Consider the following 23049-nt stretch of genomic DNA (forward strand, 5'->3'; position numbering starts at 1 on the left):
AACTCATCTAAGTAAGTGTGCATTCCTGTATTTTTTAAAACAAGTCCTTGGGGAGTACAGAGATGAGCAGAACAAAAATTAACTGGAAAGAGTAGAGGCCAGGCTTAGATTTGCAGGTAGGTAAGCCTTTTTACCTCCACTAAACTGTTTTCTCCAGTGTGTAGTGGGGGCAGTGAATACAACCTGCATTGCTTACAAGCAACAGTGAGGATCACATGTGGCTTCATTTTTTATAAAAACTTTATTGAAATATAATTCACAAACCATATGGTTCACCCATTTTAAGTGTACAATTCAGTGGATTTTAGTATATTCATAGAGTAGTGCAAACATCACTACAGTCAAATTTAGAATATTTTCATCAGCCGAAAAAGAAACTCCATACCCTTTAGCCATTGATCCTCATTACCTCCCCCAGGCCCTGGCAACCACTAATCTGTTTTCTGTCTCTATGCATTTGTCTATTATGGACATTTCATGTAAGTGGAATCATACCACGTATGGTCTTTGTGACTTGGCTTGTTTAATTTTATTAAATGAAATCAACCATTTCCTGTTTTAACCACTACCCTGGCCATTAGGCAGTATAGATTCCATCATTAATAACAGCATTATAAAATAACATCTATAATAAATCCCTCCAATGAAAGAGTATGTGTTCTAGTAACTTTTGTGTCCTCAGAGTTTTGCCCTATTCTGGGAATACTAATTAGTCACTCATTTGTTGACTGATGAATGAGTAATCATAAAAATAATGATCACACATATGCAAAATACTCTAAGTTTCCAAAGCCCATTTTTATTTGACCCTCACAAAACACTGTGAAGAATTACTATTATTATAATTATTTTACCAAGCAAGCGGAGTCCAGAAAGGTTAAATTACTTACGTAAGGATAGAAGCCATTCAGCAGTAGGGCTGGAATTAATTATAGTTTTCATGTTTCAGAGCTTTGTCTTGTGGACCACAAATTCTGCATATCATTGACTTGGAGACTTGGAAGAGTGGCATTACCTTAAAATCTCACCCAGACTGGTATTCAAGGGCTATATGTTATTCATACCACTTAAAGCCACTCATTATAGCACATGATTTTTATCACATGAAGCTCCTATTGACTGGGGAAATCCTCAAGCCCTGCGTTGCAATGGATTCAGAGGCTATACCTGGGTTTGGAAGAAATGAGTGTCAGAATTAGTGATGTTTGAGTTTAAGAAGTCAGTGCAGGCTCTAACATACTCGCCACCCCTAAAAGACACTACCAAGAATACATAGAAAAGGCTATTATAGTTTTAACTTACCTACGTATTAGATTATAAGCTATGCCCACATGAGTGTGCATTTGATGCATGACTAAAAGATCACAGCATAAAGGTGTTGGCCTTTTAGGGAGATAGAATAAACACTATAAGCAATCCACAAGGAGGAATTTTCTGTGCTATAAAACCTTCTCATTCAAAAAATATTGATTGAATACGGATGATCCCAAATTGTTTTTTCCAATCTCAATGATTATAAATAACATTTTATTGAACCTTTTTGTGTATAAAATATTTTGGGGTATTTCAGAATTTTTCTTTTAGGGTAGATTATTGTGTAACAGCAACTTGATACACAGCAAAATGCTTTTCGGAAAGATTTTGTTAGAGTGCAGACATCATTAGAAGATGATAATATAATCGAAAGAAGTAAATTAACAGGAGAAACTATAAAGTTTATTTGTGGCAAAAACATGGAAATGTATCTGTATAGAGAGGGCTGTACTAAGTCAGAAACAGTTCAGTATGCTCTTGAATGGAGGTGTGTATTTTCCATCTGCCATAAACTGAATGTTTATGTCCCCCCACAAATTCATGTGTTGAAAACTAATCCCCACAAGGTGATGGCGTTAGGAGGAGAGGTCTCTAGAGAGATTAGGTCATGAGAGTGAAGCCTTCATGAATAGGATTAGTGCCCTTATGTAAGAGGCCCTGCTGAGCTCCCTTCTGCCATATGAGGATACAGTGAAAAGACAGCCATCTATGAACCAGGAAGCATGCTGGCTCCAGACACTGAATCTGCAGGCACCTTGATGGTGGATTTCCCAGCTTCCAGAACTGTGAGAAATATATTTCTGGTGCTTATCAGCCACCGAGTCTGTGGCACTTTTGTTATAGCAGCCTGAACAGATTAAGACACCATATATGCCCAAGTTACACATTGGGATATACAGGTAACACTGATATGGTTTACTGAGAGTAAGTATTCAGTCAAGTATGAGAAGCTCAGATCCACTCGCTCAGATTCCTTGCTGCTCCCAGCTGTTTAGGATAGTCAATGTGCCTGCTGTGTCAGCTAAGTTAGAAAGTTTAAGTAACTAAGCAGACAAAAATACATGCTTGGCAGATTCTTGAGTTATCTTGAGCATGGATGAAATGAAGCTCACCCAAGGTCCATTTCTAAACTATACCTGAACTGTCTCAAAGCTGTCATATGAACACTTAAATGATAAACAATTACTTGTTTGAGTTACAGGTGACTTGAACAGACAGTAAGTGCTGCACATGCAGAAGGACAAGTCGGAGAGAAAATCCTGGAACGTTACAAATGGATGGTTAGTTTAAGACAGTGGGGAGCAGGAAGAGTAAAGTTCACATACAAACCAGCAAATTGTAAGTTACTCTAAAATAATTGCTTCTGAACACTTGAGAGCACACAAAGGGTGTTGGTGGATATGCCAGTAATAAAGCAGTGGCAGTACTAGGATCTACTGTTAGACGATCTGAACAGTTTTCAGGGGTCACCCTCTCACCACAGGAAGTTAAATACCTAAGCAACAATCACTTCATCTAACAGGGGAAACAGTTATCTATCTTCCCCTAAGTCATGGAGTTTTATTAGAAACTTAACTGATGTCAAAGTACTCTGTCAACTATGAGGTGAACATTGTGTAAATATTTAGGATTGATGTCTCAGCTCTACTGTCTATATTACTAGAAAGCTTAGAAATTCGAATACTTTTTCTTTTACCTCTTGATCATTAGTATACTTTGCTGAGCCTCCGAAGCCTCATTCCTGCCTTCCTTTTCAGCTTCCTCTCCCTCTCATCCCTTTATATACACAGAACAACTCATCTGTATCACGACTTACGTACACTCAACTGTGCCATAGTTTGTTTCTAGCCCTGGAGTTCCTTTCCTTTTTGCCATATTGGCTAACTCCTAATTTTCCTTCTAGATACAATTCAAATATTCACTGTTCTGTGAAACCTTCTCTTTTTAACCAGTTTTACTGATTTCTTCTTTATGCCTCTATCCTACCTCGTACAAACATACATCTATTCAAATTATAATGGAACATTCATCATTCAATTATTCATCCTTCCTAGCTTGTGAGCTCATTAAAGAACTGCTCCATGCCTTATTTATACAAGTTAACAAATTTCAACAAAACAAATGAAAAGTGATAATTAGTTTAATTAATGATTGAATAAATAAGTAAAAATGATGTTAAACTGAGCTATCTACTTTCTTGTTCACAGGTTAGCAACCTTCATACCTTCTAATTATCCCCTATATTTCAATTTTACTGTTGTTATAACCTCATGCATCTGATGGTACTTTGTAGCAAATGAAACTTGTCTAGAGCATGCCTGTTTTTACTTTCTGTGGACTTCTAAAGATCAGTGGCATGTTTTCAGTCAAATGTGATGAACTCCAAGATCCTGAAAGATATCATTCACATGTATCCTATAACCAGAATATTTCTTCTTGATCATGCAACCAATATTGCAGACTCATTTAAGGATGTTTTGCCTAAGTGCTGAGATAAGGGTATTTCTTGTATTGGGGCCAGGCTGTAGAATTGTTGAATTACATTCGTGCTTTCCTGTCCATCTGTTTGTCTTCCTTTTTGAGTTATACTTCTACTTTTTTTATTGCAAATTTCTCATTATTGACATCAAGTATTTATCAGTTCTTTTGCCTACTGACTCAATATGTCTTCTGACCCTTGATACCTCTGCCAATTTTGATTCCATACTCACCAAACAGACTTCTGGTTTTGATTTGGCTTCCGTTCTTATGTCTGTCTGCAGGGGAAAGTGCCCATCCATATGTCCTCTTAACCTTGATTTTTTTTAATATTAGAATTATGAGCTTGGTGACTGGGAATCAGTCCCAGTATGATGGCTTTGTTCATAGTGTGCTGGCAAAAGCAGCGTTCTGAGCCTAGAAGGTAAGTGAGAGAGCATGCTGAATTTTCACCTAGGCATGTTGAAGTATATATTCATGTCAGAATAAGTTTTTGAAAAATAATACTAATTTTGTGGGTAAACTGGAAAATCAGTATGAACTTATGACCTTAATGATCAGTATTTTCTAGATCACTCAATGTCTGGCAGCATGAGAATTTTAGTCATAAAATTCTTCCTGCAGAATAATATGGCAAGTTTTCATAGTATCTTGAAGTTGGTCTTCAAAAATATTTTTCATTTGAAGGAACTGAGACTTTCTGGAGATGATCTCATCCATTGAAATAGGGGGAGGAAAAAACAAGATTAGCTTGTAATTGCTTGTTGCCAGAAATCAAAGATGGTTTAAAAATTTTGAATGGTATCTTAAAAGGCAAAGAATTTATTAGCTAAATATGGTTTCCAATAGATAAGTTGTAATAATTTATGTAATTATAATAAAATTGATTCAAATATGTGAACACAAGACTAATTTTACTAAATATGTAAAATTTAAAATTTAGAATATAAAATTTAGTACAAAAACAGAGCAAGTTATTACACCATAAGTGATTAATGTTAATGGTTAGGTAAATACTGATTTCACTTAATTAAATGTAATAATTTAAATTAACAGTATAATTTTTTTCTATTTTGTTTTTTCCCATTGAAGTACAGTTAATTTACAGGTGTAAAAGTAATTCAGATTCTTTTTCAGATTCTTTTCCATTATAGGTTATTACAAGATATTGAATATTGTTCCCTGTGCTATACAGTAGGACCTTGTTGTTTATTTTATATATAATAGCCAGTATCTGTCCATCTGAAACTGCTAATTTGTCTCTTTCCCCTTTGGTAACCATAAGTTTGTTTTCAATGTCTGTGAGTCTATTTTCGGTAAGTTTCTTTGTATCAGTTTTTTAGATTCCACATATAAGTGATATCATATGGTATGTCTTTCTCTATCTAACTTACTTCATATAGCATGATAACCAACCATATTGCTGCAAATGGCATTTCATTCTTTTTTATGGCCAAGTAATATTCCAGTGTAGAAGGCTGCTTCCATGTTCTGGCTATTGTAAATAGTGCTGCTGGGAATACTGGGGAATGAATGTAATCTTTTCAAATTAGTTTTCTCTGGATATAAGCCCAGGAGTGGGATTGCTGGATCATATGGTAAGTCTCTTTTTAGTTTTTAAGGACCGTCCATACTGTCTTCCATAGTGGCTGCACCAATTTGCATTCCCACCAACAGTGTAGAAGGGTTGCCTTTTCTCCACACCCTCTCCAGCATTTATTGTTTGTAGACTTTTTGATGAAGGCCATGCTGATGGGTATGAGGTAATTTCTCATTGTAGTTGTGATTTGCATTCTAATAATTAGCAGTGTTGAACATCTTTCATGTACTGGTTGACCATCTGTAAGTCTTCTTTGAAAAAATGTCTGTTTAGTTCTGCCCAATTTTGACTGGGTTTGTAACCCCGCCTTCAGACTTTACTGTAGCTTTGTAGTAGTCAAATCAATATGATACTGGCACAAAAACAGACACACAGATCAGTAGAACAGTATAGAGAGCCCAGAAATAAACCCATACACTTATTATTATATCATCAATTAATCTACAACATGGAGGCAAGAACATATAGAGGAGAAAAGACAGTCTTTTCAATAAGTGTTGCTGGGAAAACTAGACAGCTACACATAAACTAATGAAATTAGAATAGTCTCTAAGACCATATACAAAAAATAAACTCAAATCGATTAAAGACTTAAATGTAAAGCCAGATACTATAAAAACTCCTAGAGGAAAAGATAGCAGCATTTTTTTCTAGAGTAATGCAAATAAAGTAAAAAATTAACACATGGGACTTAATTAAAGTTAAAACCTTTTTGCACAGCCAAGGAACCATAAGCAAAATGAAAAGACAACCTACAGAATAGGAGAAAATATTTGCAAATGATGTAACTGTCAAGGGATTAATTTCCAAAATATATAAATAGCTCATACAGCTCAATATCAAAAAAAATTGTTCTCTATGTTTTAACAAAAAAGGGTGATTTCAAAAACAGTGTAGAAGTCATACAGACTCCAACACCCTGTAACAAAATGATAGTTTTCTGCATAACCTTAATGGAGAATGTCTGTATAAACTCAGTCCCTAATCTCCTGAGGTATGAAACTTCTGGATATCCCTACTAAGATAAAAGAGCATAGTCAAGTAAATTGTGACCTAAAGTGGAATGCTCTATATCAGTGACATGGAGGCAAAGCTGGGTCACCACCACACTCTTAAGGCATAGTCTTGGAAAGTAGCACTTGTTTAACAAGTAGATTTTCAGTTGAGAAGAGGCTCAGTCCAATGAATACTAACTCAGGGTTCAGTCTACTTAGAAGATCCCTTGACAGAATAAGGAATGAATAGATTAATGAAATAGAATTTGCAACATCAGCTAGTTTATACTGCTTGATTTTTGGATTGATAAAATTACTGGACATAAATGAATAAAACCACAACACCAGGAATATATAAAATCATATTAGTATAGAGATAATAATGAGACAAAGTCATGGGATTGATGTTATGAAGTAGGTACTCTAATAATTTTCTAATAATTATAATATTTTGTGTATGTAAGAGATTTGGAGCATTTAAAATAATCTGATATGCTAGATTTATGACTACTGAAGTATTTTGAGATAGGGTAATTTTATGTTTAATATCTAAATGTTTAAGGGATTTTGATTTAGATATTTAAATTTATTATTTATATGAGCAATGCTAATACTGCTCAGTAGATATATTATCTTTAAAAAGGATTCATTAAACAAAGGTTGCACAGGAGTGTGTCCTTTTTAAGCCATAGAGCTCCTTAAGCTTCTAAGATTCTACCCTGAGGGCACTGACCCTGATAAACCAACACGTGAGAAAGCCCTATAACACACGAAGCTGCTTTTAGACCACCCAGCCTCTCGTTGGTCAGGGAGCTGGGGTGAGGAATTACCATTTAGTCCGATTATTAAATAATTGAAATTTACCTCTAGGACATAAAAATTTCCTCTGTGCAGTCCTTTCAATGAAATTTTTGTTTGGATTTTTTCCAACTCAAAGTCATAATCGGTTATTTCCTAGCCAAAAGGAGATTAGTAAATTATGAAACTTTATATTTCTGTCCTTGGTGACATAGATAAAAGACAAAGCAAAATTGGAAATCCCCTAAACTTTGAATTCCCTGTGCCACACCACAGGTGTTTCCCAGAGAATGGCAAATCTAGTCTTTTGTACAGCCCAGTAAGACAGTCTCCTGTGTCCACTTGAACCAAACTAATTAGTTAAGTTCCATAAATCCAGTAAAAATAAGCCATGTAAGTTATCTAGAACAAGCATCTTCCCTCTTTGATTGCTCTTATTAGTCCATAGATTACTGGATGTGAAATGTATCAGGGTTTCCAACCCTTCCCTCATTCATACACAGTTTACTCAACCTCATTCCACTCACCTCCATCTCTTTTTCCCATTCCCATCATGTCATGCTTGCTCCCAGTACCATGGTTTTGCTGTCATTTATCCTTTCACTTGTCCACGCTTGTTTGTAAGTTTTCCTACCTGAAGTTCTTTCTCCTTTGTGAAATTTTCCACATGTACCTTAACTTTTGCTCTTGTTTAAATATAAATATGCTCTTGTTCTAAATATAACACAAGACTTTTCACAAATACTTCCATAGAGGGTAAGCAGGCATTTTTGAAATCCCCAAAGACCAACAACTAGGAAGCACTCCCTCCTCAGAAATATGTCATAAGCTTTTGGGTCCCAGTAGTCCTCAGATTTTCCCATTGTTTCACAGGCCTTAGAGTTGGTAGTTCCCTCATTAATATTACGTCTCTGCCATCTCTATGAAAAGGCATTTAGAAAAATGGGTAAGTACAATCCCTATTAAATTACACAGGATATTTTTCACAGAACTAGAACAAACAATCCTAAAATTTATATGGAGTCACAAAAGACCCAGAATTGCCAAAGCAGTATTGAAGCTGGAGGAATAACCCTCCCAGTCTTCAGACAATACTACAGAGCTACAGTAATCAAAACAGCAAGTATTGGCATAAAAACAGACATATGGATTAATGGAACAGAATAGAGAGCCAAGAAATAAATCCACAGACTCATGGTCAATTAATCTTCAACAAAGGAGGCAAGAATATACAATGGAGAAAAGACAGTCTCTTCAGCAAGCGGTGGTGGGAAAACTGGATAGCAGCATGTAAATTAATGAATTTAGAACACTCCCTCACTCCATACAGAAAAAACAAATTTAAAATGGCTTAAAGACTTAAATATCAGACAAGACACAATAAATCTCTTAAAAGAAAACAGGCAAAACATTCTCTGACATAAATCTTAGCAATGTCCTCCTAGGGCAGTCTACCCAAGCAATGGAAATAAGAGCAAAAATAAACAAACAGGACCTAATTTAATATATAAGCTTTTGCACAGCAAAGGAAACCATAATCAAAACAAAATGACAACCTATGGAATGGAAGAAAATATTTGCAAATGATGCAACTGACCAAAGGCTTAATTTCCAGAATATATAAATAGCTCATACAACTTAACAACAAAAAAAAACCCCAATCCAAAAATGGGCAGAAGATCAAAACAAGCAATTTCCAGTGAAGATATACAAATGGCCAATAGGCACATGAGACAATGCTCAATATCACTAATTATCAGAGAAATGCAAATCAAAACTCCAATAAGGTATCACTTCACACCAGTCAGAATGGCCATCATTCAAAAGTCAATGAACAATAAATGCTGATAAGCAGAAAAGGGAACCCTCCTATACTGCTGATGGGAATTCAGTTTGGAGAAACCATTATGGAACACAGTATGGACATTCCTCAAAAAACTAACAATAGACTTACCATATGATCCAGCAATCCCACTCCTGGGTATATATCAAGAGAGAACTCTAATTCAAAAAGATACAGGCACCCCAATGTTCATAGCAGCACTGTTTACAATAACCAAGACATGGAAGCAGCTTAAATGTCCATCAGTAGCTGACTGGATAAAGAAGCTGTGGCATATTCACACAATGGAATACTACTCAACCATAAAAAAGAATAAAATAATGCCATTTGTAGCAACATTGATGAACCTGGAGATAGTCATTCTAAGTGAGGTAAGCCAGAAAGAGAAAGAAAAATATCATATATCCCTCATATGTGGAATCTAAAAATGCATCTATAAAACAAACAGACTTGCAGACATAGTAAACAATCTCATGGTTACTGGGGAAAGGGGGTGGGAAGGGATAAATTTGAGAATTTAAGATTTACAAATGTTAGCCACTATATATAAGAATAGGTTTTTTTTTTTTTTAAAGTTTCTTCTGTATAGCACAGGGAACTATGTTCAATATATTGTAATAATATTTAATGAAAAAGTATATGAAAAGGAATGTATGTATGTATATGCATGACTGGGACACTGCTATACACAAGAAATTGACACATTGTAACTGACCACTTCAATTAAAAAAAAAAAAAATGGAAAAGTGGAAGTGGATTCAAAAAGGTAATGGCTATAGGCTGAGTTTTTATGACCTGGACAAAGTAAGAAGTATTCATGTGTTGACTCCCCTGAGCGTAAGCACTGGTTTCAGAGACTAAATACTCTGGGAAACAATGAGCAATAACCTGGCAACCCTCCCCTTGAGCACACAGTAGTTATCAGTAGTTTCTTTTAAACGATGAGGAAACTGGGGCTTGGAGAGACCTCATTTTCCCTAGTCAGTGTTCCATTTTTGCCTTTTCAGTTTTCCACATTTGTTTATCCAATTACCTATGTTAAATTCTCTCTGCTAAAATCAATTGTATGGTTTTTATAAACTGTGTGGACCATGATTCCTATATACAGAATCTGAACTACTGGATGAAACTAAAATAGACCTTGTCCCAATCTTGTCAACTTCAAGAGGCCTCATGATCCAAAGAATCAAACTTTAACTTAATTCTGGAGGCTTTCATCATACATAAAGTTCTGAGGAAGAATGAAAGCTTATCAGGAATTGTTTTTGTAAGTAACTGATGTGTATCTAAGGAAGACGTTTTTAAAGTTTCAAAATTCAAGCTTCAATCTCCAGCACAAGACTGAAATAACACACATCAAATGCATGCTCCATAGTATAAATGACCAGGATATAGCAATGATCATCTTGTCAATGAGTCAAAGAAAACTCATGGAGCCATCAAAAATTCTTGCACAACCAAGTGACTCTATTGCAGGAGGAAGGAATTCAAATCCGACCATTTTTTAATGCTAAAATTAAACACAAGCATGTTCTCACACCTGGGTGTGTCCCCATTTCAGCATGTTCCCATAATTACTAATGCATTTTTACATATATGTGCAGGCTAGACAATTTATGTATATTATCTCCTTTAATATTGGTAAAAACTCATGCAAGCTAAGTACCATCAGAAGTTTATATATAAGAAAACTGCATACCTGATTGATTCAGCCAAGGGACCCCAAAATTCACAATTATTAAGTGCCAGAACCAGAAGTCCAACTGAGGTCTGTCTTAACTCCAGTATTTTACATTGCACCATTCTGATGAACCACAGGCTTGGGAGTAGGAATAATGAAGGAATGGTTCATTTAGATCTAGAGAAGAGACTATCCATCTAGTTGACTCTACTTTGGGGAATAAAAGAATATCAAAAAAGTCATCTGGATTAATAAAAGGAGTATAAACAGTAAATATTATAATTTTTAAAATATCATGAAATTGCCATTCCCACTGGGCAACATGGCATAATATAATAGGCATGGTCTTCACCTTCAGAAAAACTTGAATTCAAAGCCTGTCTTTCCACTGTGTATGTCTTACCTTAAGACAAGTCATCTAATTTTAGTCCTCTGTTTTTCCAACACCACCTCACAAAATTACTGTAACGAATAAAAGGAAGTACAAATATGGTAGATGCTCAATAAATGTCAATTTTCTTTTGACTTTATAAACTCTTTCATATTATTTTCTTCATTTATCACCACTTTTATCTCTGTTGTAACTAATAACAGAATATCTTTAAAGTTAAATGAATCTATCTAAAATAAGACTTGAGGGGGACTTTGAGCATTTTTGTAACTTTCCAAACAACTATTGGTGAAACAACACTCAGAAGGATAGAAAATTAAAAGCAGATTCAAAATTGTAATAAATATAGGCTAAGAACTATCTAGTCCTATCCAGAGGAAGAAGTATCCTTCGGTTTCCTTGAGCCTAAATACTGGTTTCAATGTCTTAATACAACAGAACCAATGATCAATGATCTAGCAACTCTTCCACTGGATAAAAGGTGGCTGTTACTTTTTTTTTTATAGATGAGAAAACAGGCACAAGCAGGCCTGGGGTTTCCATAGTTAATATAGGTTAGAAAGCTAATTTGAACCCAGTTTTGCTAATTCCAAGTCAAATACTGTTTCCAATATGATGCAACTTTATAAATCAGTTTGATTCCCCATGTTTCTATTCCTGCATGTGGAGTTGTAAATTTCCCCATTTTAATACATAGAAAATAGCTGTCCTCTACTATAGAACTTAAACAGTAAGCAGACAATGTGCACCACCACTGTATCTCTTCCACATAATCACTTCTAGAGGCTTGCCAGTTAGAAATCAAATTTCAGAGCATCATTGCTTGCCTAGAATGCAAGTGATCTCCATATGCAAACTCCATCTAATAGGTATTTTGGATGCTCTTTGTCAAGAAATCTTATTTTCTGGAACATAATTGCTTTATTCAATCAAAGTGTCTCCAACTGCTGTGGATTAGAGACTTCATGATTTAGTTTCTATCAAAGCAGTTCTGCCCCAAGTGGAGAAACTTAGTTTGATTTAAATGAGTATCAACAAAAGTGATGATTTTACACTTTCCAGGGAAACAATAGTCCCAGAAGTTCTTGTGTATTTCCGGGGACCTTAACGGAGGCTAACAGATTTATGGTCTCATTATTGCCTGAAGCAATAAGTCTTCCAATAGGTAATTTTTATGCTGTGGGACACAAGAACATATGGGAATAAATGTTCTTGAATAAAGGAACTGGCTGTCAGGGTTTTCAAATACAGCCATTACTAAAACAATAGATCTTCACAAAGAAATGAGCTTCTTTTCTCCTTAGCTTCTCACTTATGTTTTGTCATTAACCCCATCAGAAACACCTGTCTGTTTAAATAGTGGAAAATATTATATAAGGAATTGGGAAAAATAATACAAAATCCAGTGAGTATTTTTATAATTATATAATAGTTTGATATTCATAATAGTGTATATTTTAATAATATATATTAATAATCTCTTCTACTTCAATTAATGATAATTCCTATCCATATGCTGCCTCTTCTATTCTCAGTCTCCACGAAGACTCAGTGGTCCACTGAATAGGAATTATAAGTAATGGGTTTTCTTTGATTTATCAGTGGACATATTAAAACAGAGATTGGCCATGAATGAGCATGGTTTTGGAACTGAAGTAAATTTAAGATTTGAGAATAGATTCATGTATTAGATATGGGAAGTACTATATTATCCTAGGATGTTAGAGACCCATGAAAGCTAAGGGATAAAAAATTTTAGGGGCCCATGAAATATAAGGATATAAAATGAAGGAAACAAACCTTCATCAAATATTTGTTTCATGCTAGGCATTTTGCCAGTTAAAGTCTTCCCTAATGTGTAAATAAGACATTTGAGAATTTGAATAGGAATGTATCAGAACTAGGACCAGGACTACCTAATTTTAAAGAATTTTTTCAGTGCACTTCCCTAATCCTGCATAAGAAGTAACAATAAACAATAACCAAAAAAAAAAAAAAAACTTACACTTCGCCTAATTCAATTTTAATAAGAGAAAGGGAAAGATTTAGTTGACAAACAAAAATTATCTATAGGTTAACTTTAGGTTACACTACGTGATCAATATCTAAGGGGAGTAGTCTAGTTTAACTGCTTCCTTCTAGTCCCTCTATCACATCACCCTGTTGCACTGACCTCATAGCACCTGTCAGTACATGATACTATTTTTCTTTATTCTGCTACATATTCACTGTTGTTTGTCCACCTCTACTTTGTGGCTCCAAGGTAAGTGTTAAAGACAACAGACCCAAAATGGATTTGTGTATGCTAAAACCCACGTCACTCAACTGATACTGATACAATTTCAGCTGTCCCAGAATTGGAATCTTAAACCAGTCTATCAGGAATTGCCTGATCAACTGCCTGTTAGGTCATCTGCCTGGTAAGCCCCTGCCACTCCCTGTAAGGTAAGTCATCTTACAATAACCAGTCTGATTTTGCCTATTATTGCTTTCTTGTTCATGCTGTCTTCTACCTATAAAATGTTTTGCCATGTACAGCTCTTCTGAGTTGCATTCTATCTGCTAGATTGGATGCTGCCTGACTTATGAATCCCTGACTAATGCCAATGTGATCTTTAAAACTTACTCCGTCAAACTTTGTTTTTTAACAGAAGCAAACTTCTCTGTTTGTTCACTACCATATCCTAACACCTAAAATAGCACCTGGCACAGAGTAGAGGACCAGGGAATATATTTGCTGAATCGAAGGTAGTTTTACCATAGTAACATTAAAACAGGCTTACCATGTAAAAAGATATATAAACGAGGCAACATCACAAAGTCAGAGGCATGTTTGAAGTCAGATGGTTCAGCCAGCACCGCCCAATCCACTGCCTGATTTAATCTTCACAACTTCAGGGTGAGTTGGACAGTGTTATCATTCTGAGCATATGAACAATAATAAGACACCTAGAGAATTAGTGTCTTTTACAAAAACAGGTAAGAAGCAGAGATGAAACTAAGACACATCTTAAATTTGAGGGACAGGACAGATCGTTTTTTTAAAAACTGTTTTCCTATATTGAACCAACCAAAGTTGCAAATGGGACTAAAAATATAATAAGCAAACCAAAAAATTATAGAGGAAATTATGAAAGTAGTCAACCTGTGGTGGTGAAGAGATTTTAAGGAGCATTGAAAAGTGAGGATAAGTAGAAAAGTAGTGATAACTAATGGAGAACAACGTATGTATATAGGGATATGTAATTAAATTTGACATTATACATATGTATGTGTGTGTGTATATGTACATATATGGCTAATAAGAGTTTTTGAGTTAGGAATCTTGGTATCTGTCTTACCTTGAGCCTTTATAGGGCAAATTTAATCTGATAAAAGTAGGAACTTAGGCAATCAACTTTTTTCTATTGAAAAGCAACAACAGATTTTTTCTGCCTTCAGCTCAAGTTACAAATTCCCAAATATTAGACATACTTCTGAAAGTCCTCCATACAGTACTTAGCAAAAGGCTGATAGTCAAATACAATATGAAGGAACGAAATGGAAAAGAAAGAAATGAATTCAACAAGAAGGAAATTAGGCAACATGAAAAAATTAGATAACAGAGAAATATTTGTAATCAAGAAGGAAATACAATCTTTCTTTAGTATTATATATATTAGTATATTACATATATATATATATAATATATATAAAATGTGTCCATTAAGTGTGCTAAGGTTAGACATACTGAGATAAACCACGCTAAAAGGCTGTTGGAGACTCCTAGTGGAAAACTGGCATGTAAAATTAAAAATGAAATAAAGTTGTTGAAGTTTCCATGACAAAAGACTGTACAAAAAAAGTTGGGGCACAAAAGCAGGAGTAATTTATCTTATCAATATGTAAATAGCCAGTTAGAACAATCATTATATCAGCTTTGAAGAGAAAGATGATTATACTTCTTAAAAATTGTCATTAATTTTTATTCTTTGATTTTTGAATGCCTAAAAGGTTTTATCTTCATTTTTTGTCAATTTTACAGAGTTACAATGCATGTACAATAAAATTAACTGATCTTAAGTGTATAATTCAATGAGTTTTGACAAATGTATACAGTGGTATCATGATATAGAATATTTCTATTGCTCCCAAAAGTACCTGCATCCTCCTTTATTTCTTACTGAGATATAACTGACATACAGTATTATATTAGTTTTATGTGTACAAGATAATAATTCAATAGGACAATTATACTTTGATATTTGATGTTTATAAAGTATATTTGAATGAGAGTTTATCAGCTCTGTGTTAGCTACAGAATGTGGTGTTCTCCATCAAACAGCAATTCAAACAAGAGTTCTCAAACCTGTGGTATTAACTTTCTGGAAGAAAAATTCAAATTACAATGCTGATAGAATCTATGAGGAAGATAATTGCTAAAAATTAATTCCAAAACACACATACACATTCAAAATTGCATCACTGTAATCTAATTATTTTAATAGACACTAAACCAATTATACATAATTACTTACAACCTTGAGGTTAAAAATATTGATGCAAGAACTCTGCAGCTATGTAAATGTACTAATGTAACGTTTTAATTATATCCACACATCCATTTAAATCAGATAATTCCATTTTATCCATAAATCAGTTACCTTTGTATTTGGATCCAAATCATATGGTCTCATTTACTGAAACTTTTTAAAGCAAGAACATCTATTGACAAAATAAGGTTGTGATTAAAAACCACTCCAATGTATTCAAATTTATATTAATTCAATTTATTCAATTCAGTGGGGGAAAAAAATCAAGCTGGTTATTTGATATCATGGAAAAAAAAACCAAAACCTGTTGACTGACAGAATTATTTTTGAGCTAAAAATAGCTATATTTTGGTGAAAACATGTAAAGATTGATTTTTATATCTAATGCCCACCTTAGCTTATAGGAAGAGCATTAATTATATATAGGCATCTAGATTCAAAGTCAACCTAACAAATATACTAGACTTTTCTGAAAATATGAATATTTATCTGATAATTGCAGCATTTGATAACTTACTGAAAAATGGTAAGTATTACACTATAGGCATTGGTCTAGGTAGAAGATATGTCATGAAAGTTATTTTCCAAATTAATAGGGTTATTAACTAATTATGCTGTGTAGATTATAAAGCACTTCAAAGAGTATATTGTAATAATTTGTTATTGCCATATGTCAGTCTCTAGATTGACACATATTATCTCCAAATTACCCACCTTAAATGTGCTGAGCCTTGATTCCTCACCAAAATGACACTTTTCCACAGATCTCCCAAGGATTTAGCACTTGTCAGGGTCACCAGGGAAAAAGGGTTAGGAGAGTACAGGGGATTCCAGGAAGTACCCATGCCTTCCCGCTTCATGCTCTTTGCTTGTCAGCGTCTCAAAAATCCTTCCTAACCTAACCCCAAGTTAGAGGAGTACTAACTAAATGACTCCAAGCATTTGAAAACAGGATTGAGCCAGAGCAGGAGCCAGTTCCCAAAAACAATATATCCAAATTTCATTCTTATGCAAGGGCATATTACAGTAATGGGTGTGTTATTGTCTGAAATATAATATTATTTTCTCCCCGCCCCTTTGATTTATATCAACAAGACAGAACAAATCCTAAATAAGATTAAAAGATTCCATATGAAATAATAATTCTAGGTTTATAGCAAAATGAGTCTAGCCCAGACTATCTAAATTGAGCACAACAACAAATGTTTAGTAAGAAATGAGAAAGATTTCTATGAGATGTCGGTGAAAGAAAAACAAAACAAAACATATTTTAGCCTCAGGAAAAAAATTCCCAAATTTTCAGAAAGTGTGAAATTTTCAATTTAAATTTCCAGGAAGCTATCACAAAATATCCCCAGACTATGCTAACATCTTTGCCTCAATTCCTAAACATTGTCTGTTTCCTACATCTAGTATAACCCTATAATCTATCTCCCAAACTAAGATATTTTTTAAGTAAGAAGTGTGGTAAAATTTCATATTTGATTTATAGACTGTTTTCACAACTAAATTTTTCTAAAAAATAAAAATAATTCATATAGCAAAATAAGCAACATAAAGGAGTTTAAAATACATATCTAAAATAATATTGATAGCATAAAATAATTATTTTGGTATATATTCATATACTTAATCATATGTGTTTTTAATACTCTGCAATAGATATTTTTCCAGGATAAAATAATGTGCTTTTTAATAAGACAGTCTTCTTAATTGAAATTTTGTCATAAATTTTCCTGTATTTTTCTTTAACACTGCATTTTATAATTATAATCTTTCAACTTACATTAAAATTTATATTTAATTATTAATATATTATTTACTTAATATTATACATTTATATAATATGAATGTAACCATTTTCATTGAGAAAGGTTCTTTCTGTGAGTGCTGAGTTACATTGTCAACTGAAAGAAAATTCTAAGATGTTCTAGTTTTAAAATTTTGCCAATTGAAATGTATAAATACATTTACTCAAACATATTCACAGCTTATTGTCTCTTTGCCTTGACTTAAAAACTTTTTGTACTATCATATTTATAAGAAAAACATTATCATATAAGTATTCTTTGTTTATAATTATTTTTAAAGGTTATGAAATTTCTTCCATTCTGGGCAAGAGTATAACATAGACAATTAAAATAGGACATCCAATTAAAAAAAAAAAACCCTTCCCCTTAAGTTTATATATTCCAAACTTCAACATGAACAAATTATAATTGTTGATTTATAATTGTTCAGCAACTAATTCAGATTTTTCAGTCCCTCCTTTGTTTTCATACAGATCAACTTCATGTTTTTCCCTCTGCAAATTTTGTCTTCAATAAATGCAATTCACCGAAAGTTTAAACAGAAGCTTTTGAGTCTTTACTCATTTAATATTTTGATTAAAGATCCCCAACTGATTTTGTTCAAAATACAAACAAAATTAAGATCTCTAATTTTAAAAAGTATTTTTTAATTTATTGTTAAAGAACAGTAAAAAGATATGGTAATAAAAAAAAACAAATCTGACTCCATATTAGATCTGTTCCTTTGACTTTAACCCTGTGCTCTGTTTCCTGGGCTTAGTCTTGCTGGTTCTGCACATTTTGTAAAGGATGTTGCCTCCAGCTCGAAATATACAGGATACACTATCCTCAAGGCTCTGACCTTTAAAGATATCAATATAAAGACAACAATTTGCAGGATAGAAAATAAGGTTTGTCTTGTTGGAGGTTTTACAGGGACACCATGATCTGACCCACGTGGACAGCTGCAAGAACAAAGGATTCCAAAAACAAAGAATTCCTACACCAAGAAGTTTGCAACAACCAACCACACCCACTCCCCTTTTTAGAATAAAAGGAGCCTGAATTCTGACTTGGGAAAGATGGTTCTCCTGGACACTGGAAAGCTGGCAAACCCAGAAGATGGCAGACTAAAGTTCCTATTCCTTGCCCCAACAGCACCTTGTCTCCCAATTTATTGGCCTGTCGTGCCGTGAGCAGAATGAGTTTGGATTCGGTAACTGTAGTACTTATATCACAAAGTTGAAGTATTTTTTTTAGTTCAACATCAATTTTGTCATTAAAATTTTGAAGTTAATATTTACAGGTAAACATTTTAAGTTATGACATCCCCAGTTTATACTTTTGTAAATATGACAGCTTGATTGGATAATTAATATATAATTTGTGCACTAACACCAGTTATGAGTTCCTATCTCTTAAGTTTTTAAATTTAATGATTTAGTGAACTATGGAATCTAGTCCCCAGGTTTTCGAATTTAGTAGGTTCATGGTGCTCAAAGGAAATTTTATATGAAATAACTACTGAAGAAACTAACTGAATTTACAGAAAAATTCAAAATAATATCAGATGTTTCCCTTTTAATACTATGAACTTCCAAAACTTTATGTTAATTCTCTAACTAGATGAAAAGTCCTGATTGGGGGAAAAATATGTTAATTTTCTATTTGAAGCCTTGGACACAACTGATGTAAAACTGACATCATGTTTAACTATTTATGAAGTTCTTCTGCAAATAGAACCAACGGGTTACCAGCTCTTACTTCCCTTTATATATATTCACAAGAATATTGGAAACAAAAAGGTGAGCAAAATTATTTCAGAAAAACAACTGTCTGAGGTTATTGAGAGTTGTGCTTCCCAGAGAGATGTACTAAGTTACCTTCTGCCACTGCCAGTATTAAACTGATGTTTTCAAGCTTTATCTTCTAAAATATATACTGCTGAAGTAAATGCTGATGCTTCTTCAGCTGTAGTATGTCTTCTGGCTTTCATGTTGCCACTGATATTACTACAACCCCCATGGCAGATATTTAGGGCCCCCAAATATTTTGTCCAAATTATATTTCATTATCAGCTTTTAGAGAAATTATAAATTCTTACAACATTTTTGCCTTTTAAGCTCATTACTGCTGAAATTATTTACTTAAAATTGTAATAGTGCTATCAAATAATAAAATGGTTAATTTGTATGTCATTCAATGAATGACAAAATCACTGTAACAGGAACATCCAGGTAAATCCCTAGTCTCTCCATAGCAGCATGGCTCAGCCTCAATTTCCTGCATATATTTATTTATTAACCTGCATTTCTTCATATTTCTCACTTCAGCTACTAACTGGCAGACTGGCAGCCTTGTGACTTTTACAAAACATGCTCCAGGCCACTACATGTCCATCAAAGTTAGCACCATCAAATATCACTAACTGGGACCAGAAGGAATTAGCTGCCTCTGGGGGCTGCTTTCATACTGTGCATCATTTTTATCAGCCATAGCTCTGCGTACTGTCCTTTAAAATTACCCTCTGTCTAGAAAAGGTCAGGAAAAGAAAGACAGACTATTTTGGGTCATCTTGCAAATTTAATCACGTGTTAGGGTGAGAACTCCATATGCCGCCCATGCACCCATGCATCTGGTACACCACTGTATGAGCTCATGGCAGGGCTCTGAACTATCAAGTCAAAGGCCACTAAACCCATCCTGGGTTATTTTAATGCAGTCATTATGGTGATACTTTATTGAAATTAAAGATCTGAGGAAAATATTAAGCTAAATATCTAAATAATAGAAGTAAGATGGGGCTGACCTCTGTAACTAAGACTATTATCACTCTGTCTAAAACAATAACATTCAGTTCTAAGTGTTGTATAATGCTTTTATGTGGGTTAGGCCTTAAATCAGAGTTTAAGCTTTTCTAAGTCTTTTTTTTAAAAAAAGGTTATACTCCATTTATAGTTATAAATTATTGGCTACATTCCCTGTACTGTACAATATATCCTTGTAGCTTATTTATTTTATTCATAGTAGTTCATACCTCTTATTCTGCTACCCGTCTCTCTCACCCCTCTCCCCACCGATAACCACTAGTTTCTTCTCTGTATCTGTGAATCTGTTTCTCTTTTTAACTAGTTTTTACTAGTTTAACTAGTTGTTTTACTAGTTTATTTTTTTGGATTCCACGTGTTAAATGATATCATCCAGTATTTGTCTTTCTCCATCTGACTTACCTCACTGAGTAGAATACCTTCCAAGTCCAACCATGCTGTTTCAAATTCATTCTTTTTTTTTTTTTTTTAAATTCCTGAGTAGTATTCTAAGAAGTCTTAAAGGCAGTTTGGTACAGAGTTAATAATGTAGGCTCCAGAGTCAGATCTTTTGCAAATTCCTGCTCCACCACCTTCTAGCAGGTAACTTTGGACAACTTACTTAAATCACTCTCTGCTTTACTAACCCCCATCTACACCGTTGGGAGAAAAACAGTGTTGACCTTAAAATTTTGTCATGAGGTTTGAGTAATATACACAAAGTGCTTAGAATAATACCTAATAAGTAGTAAGCACTCAAAAAATATTAGCTATTATCATTATCACCATACTGTATTGAAATAATGCATTCATATTGGCCTCCCCATTAAATCATAGACACTCCAAGGACAGACTTTACCTTAATTTTTATTGTGACAACATCTAGCTGCGTTAGTGCGTAGCAGGCATTTAATAAATATGTATTAAACAAATTTGAATACGTATGGGTTACTTCTTTTGTGGCACTTAACCTATTGCATTATAGATAATTGTTTAATTTTTTGAACCCCACCACATAGTGAGACCATGATGAAAGTGTTCATGTTCAATTCATCTTATATACCTGGTGCTTTGTATCTATTGGGTTGCAATTAACATTTAGTAAAAGATGAAAGAATTCCAGCTTCCTGTCTTCCAGCAGACTAGTATTTGGAAAGTAATTTCTATTTTTGCATCTCCGTTTCCTCATTTGCAAAACACTAGTTCTGTGGGGGATGGTTTGGAATAGGAGGAAAAAGGAACTACTCTAGTCTATTTTAATAGAGCAGGACAGCATGTTCCTAAGCGTGCTCCACAGAACAGTGACTTCTCCTCTGTGAAGCCACAGGCTTTCTAGAATGATGAAAAGCTAATGGTAGAGATGTTTTTCAAAGGCACCTGTCCCTGACATTGCTTTATTCCCTGGAGGAGGATGTGATCTTGCTGATACCTTGATTATTTATGAACTAGGACAGCCCGAGGTTTGTACGCATTCCCATAAACTGAAGTTCATAAATTAATTGGTTAAGTTCTTCAATAATGGTAACACTGATTTACAGAATTGAAACTTGTGGCCCAGCAAGGAGTGACCTTTCAGACCTGAGAAAGCTCTGCCTGGTTTGGGTGGTGTGACAGGCAGCAGCTGGACTAGGCCAGGCCTGCTCTTCCCCCTCCTCTCTGCCTTCTTAAGGACCAAGAGATGTTGTGCTGAGATCTGCAAACTGGCTGATGGTATGTATGTGCATCATGTTTCTGATAAATGTCTATATTCTTGGTAAAATTCAGGAAGTTAAGAGTGCATAATATTCATCCATAATATATATATATTTTAAAGTTTCCTTAGTCAGATACAGTTTGGAAACCCAGGTTTCAGCAAGGGTAAAAGTGCATGTGTATGAGTAACTACAGAAAAATGCAAAGCCTTTATTATGCTAATATGTGTTGAGAATCTCCAAGAAAGAAATAGAATTTGCAGCATTTGCCAAACTTATCTGATCCCAAAAAATTCTGCAGGCCTAGTATAATATGAAATGCACTCTGGGAAAAACTGAACTAATCAAGAGATAATCAGAGCCTGAACGACAGTGTTTGAAGCATTTAAATTAAGTTAAAGTTTAAAGCTAAATTTTCTCCCCCATTGTAAGACTTCATTTTGCCCAAAGTTAGATTCAAATTTTTTGAATTCATTTAGATACTTCATTTGCAGTTTCTTTTTGGACAGATACCCACAGAAACATACATATACATAGGCATATATAATATATAAAGGATTTTAAGAAATTTAGAAAAATAGAGCTGATTGGTAAAAAAGTATTTCATATTCATCCTTTTAAATACAACTCCTTTGTACATATTTGCACTTTTAGTGCTTTAATTTTTTTTTTATATATTGGAGAATTTGAATATTTGATGTTAATGGTTTTATAATAGCCCAATCCTGTAATTAACATGTTTGAGCAAAAAGCTTTTAACATGTCTGATTATTTTCTTGGGGTATGTTCCAGCAATGAAATTACTGAGATAAGTTCAAAATATTATGGCTTTTGTTATATAGGATTTCATAATTTTACTTGAGGATAGAGAGGTAGAGAGAGGATAAAAGGGTGCAGGTACTTCTCAGTACTTGCAAAGGAAAATAACTTGCAAAATTCATAGCTACAAAGTCTGTCATAGTTGAAAAGTGGCTCACTGTGTAAAATAACAATACTTAATGTAGTGTTATTATTATTATCATTTAATCTAGCAACACTGAGTTCTTAACATGTACTAGAAACTATTCTAGTTATTATCTCTTAATCGTCAAGAAACTCTGAGGTACTTACTCTCCTTATTACATATTTC

The 23049-nt window shown here is 34.0% G+C and overlaps 1 long non-coding RNA gene across 1 annotated transcript; it reads right to left on the bottom strand.

Annotated features, from left to right (window-relative positions):
• Positions 1-317: 317 nt before the first annotated feature.
• LOC141578978 (uncharacterized) lies at positions 318-12245 on the bottom strand. The gene is made up of 3 exons (XR_012509882.1): positions 10728-12245; positions 4026-4209; positions 318-1167 (listed from the first exon to the last, which is right to left on the bottom strand). It is a non-coding gene; the product is annotated as an uncharacterized LOC141578978 (long non-coding RNA).
• Positions 12246-23049: the final 10804 nt, after the last annotated feature.

The sequence above is a fragment of the Camelus bactrianus genome, chromosome 10, assembly GCF_048773025.1.
Source record: "Camelus bactrianus isolate YW-2024 breed Bactrian camel chromosome 10, ASM4877302v1, whole genome shotgun sequence".
In the NCBI taxonomy this organism is placed as follows: domain Eukaryota; kingdom Metazoa; phylum Chordata; class Mammalia; order Artiodactyla; family Camelidae; genus Camelus; species Camelus bactrianus.